This window comes from Prionailurus viverrinus, chromosome X, assembly GCF_022837055.1.
Source record: "Prionailurus viverrinus isolate Anna chromosome X, UM_Priviv_1.0, whole genome shotgun sequence".
In the NCBI taxonomy this organism is placed as follows: domain Eukaryota; kingdom Metazoa; phylum Chordata; class Mammalia; order Carnivora; family Felidae; genus Prionailurus; species Prionailurus viverrinus.
The window spans coordinates 66,432,558-66,435,162 of record NC_062579.1 but is presented as its reverse complement, the minus strand read 5'-3'; the positions used below and the strand labels follow the sequence as shown (position 1 = coordinate 66,435,162).

General features: G+C 41.2%; 1 pseudogene; it reads right to left on the bottom strand.

Moving 5' to 3' along the window:
- Nucleotides 1-200: 200 nt before the first annotated feature.
- LOC125156994 (polyadenylate-binding protein 1-like) lies at nt 201-1,394 on the bottom strand (annotated as a pseudogene).
- Nucleotides 1,395-2,605: the final 1,211 nt, after the last annotated feature.

Sequence of the window (2,605 nt, the reverse complement as noted above, 5' to 3'; positions counted from 1 at the left end):
TTGATAGGCTGATTTGATCCCTGGCACTTGTGGTGGTATGAAGGTGCTGACTAATGGCTTATGTGCTACTGCTGTGTGGATAGCATAATGTATATTCTGAGATAGATGATGCTTGTCCCTGAACACAGGCTTGCAAAGACGTGCACTGCACAGTGACACTGAGGAAGAATCGACATGAAGTTATTTGATGGTGTTGTATTTCAATAGTTGATTATAGGATTATCTTCATCTCTCACAGCTGAGATTCTCTCCGTGTAGTTCTTGGTGAGGAAAGCATGGCACTCATCCTTACTCTGTGCAATAGCCACATACAGTGGTTTGATCACAATTTCCCCATTCATTTCCATGACAGCTTTATTAACTTCCTCAGGAGTTGTATACCAAACAAAACCAAAGCCTTTGCTGTGGCCTGCCTCCATCATGACCCTGGCACTAGAGATTGTCCCAAAGAGAGAGAATTCTCTTCTCAGTTGTTTGTCATCAATTTCTTCTTCAAGATTTTTCACATAGAGGTTAGCCCCCTTGCCCTTGGTGAGTTTACCCTGCTTTATTTGTTCAAATTTGTGTTTTAGTTCATAGTGTCTCTCCAGTTTGTTCTGGGCTCTACCAACATAAATTTGATTTCCATTAAGGACTTTTCCATTCATTTCTTCAATGGCTTTCTTTGCATCTTTACAATTCTCAAAACTCACAAATCCAAACCCTTTGGATTTTCCACTTTCAAAAGTCATAACTCTGATACTTAATACAGAACCAAACTCACCAAAAATTTCTCTAAGGCATTCATCATCTACATCATCTCCAAAATTCTTGATGTAAACACTGGTAAATATATTTGCTTTAGCTCTGAGCTCTGCTTCCCTTTTTTTGCGAGGTTTAAACTGCCCAAAAAAACTTGCCTACCTTTCAACAGAATACCATTAATCTTTGCAACAGCCCTTTCAGTGGCATCTGATTTCTCAAAATGCACAAATCCAAAACCCCTTGATCCACTTTAATCAGTTACTACTTTACAAGAAAGAATGTTTCCAAAGACAGAACATGTATCATAAAGGGACTTATTAACAATAAACGGCAAGATTTTTAATGAATATATTGCCCACTCCACTCTTACGAAGTGATAGGTCATGCTGGGGCCACATAATAAGCAGTAGTTTGCCATTCATAATATCAAAGTTCATAGTGTTCAGAGCCCACTCAGTATCAGCCTGCACCAAGAAGTTTACATACGCTTAGCCCAGGGAGTGGCATGTTACCTCATCGCGGCATACCCGAATGGAAAGGATAGGCCCAGCTCTAAGGAATTTCCCATACAACATTGCCTCATTCACTTCAGGGTGCATGTCTCTGACATAGAGTGTGGACATTTCGAAGTGGGTAACTGAAGCATTCATCTTGAGTTAGATCTTGAGTGAGATCTCCATCAGGCACCAACACTGGAACTCTCTCAGTGGGAGATAGTCAATCAAAGGAGGAATTGAGGCCAGGAATGCTCTTTTTGGCCTCAGCCACAGTTGCAGCTGGAGCTCAGCCCTGAGAAACTGAGACTATGGGCCTCGGTTATGGTGAGTCATGAACATTGCCTATAGATACGTATAGCGTGCCTGATTGTGATGCAGTCTGTGCTAGTTCAACGTCACGTGCATAGGCGTCATAAGCCAAGGGGATGAAGGCAGGCAGGCAGCTTTCATGTAATGTTTTGTCTGATGGCTAAACCCAGAAGTTACTTTGCTCAGCCGCCTTAGGCGCCCAATGGTAGTGGCCACAACTGTTCCACGGGCTACTTGGATACAAGAGATGCATCTCCAGGCAGTGAAAAGCAGGTGCTTCAGTGGTATTTATCTAACTTGCCTTACTTTTTCTTATCACTAACATTCCACCTTCACTCCTCTCTTCCCCAGCTCCTCTCCACTTCTCACCATCTGTCCTCTGCTCCATCCTTCTCCATCCTTCCCAACCCTTCATGCTTATGTGTGTGTGTGTGTGTGTGTGTGTGTGCTTTCTCTTTTAAGGGTTTTCTGGGGCATGCCAAAGGGGAAGGGTCCATGTGTTTAAAAAAATCTCCACGTGGACTCATTGCTGTAACAGCTTGGTGGTGTTTAGGTTTTAAGGTTTGTTTGTAAACTATTTAAAAAACTTAACGGAAGTCTATGGCTGAGGGGAAGAAAAAAAAAAGAGGTTAGAGAGGGAGAGAGCCAAAGCTTAAGAGACTCTTAAAAACTGAGAGCAAACTGAGGGTTGATGGGGGGTGGGAGGGAGGGGAGGGTGGGTGATGGGTATTGAGGAGGGCACTTTCTGGGATGAGCACTAGATGTTGTATGGAAATCAATTTGACAATAAATTTCATATTAAAAATAAATAAATAGCCCACTGGGGAAGCCTCAAAAAATAAAATAAAAAACTTTTTCTGTAATCAAATGAAATACAGAGTTCACTATTTTCTGTAGTAGCTTCAAAATTATTTAGGCCTGTTATTGCTTATATTAGGTATTAAAATTTTGCTTTAGAATAAATGCTAGCAGCTTAAACCTTAAATTTTCTGGCATGTCTGAGGTACGATAAATTTCATGGGTAATAAAATTTTTAAGAATTTAACTATGAGTAG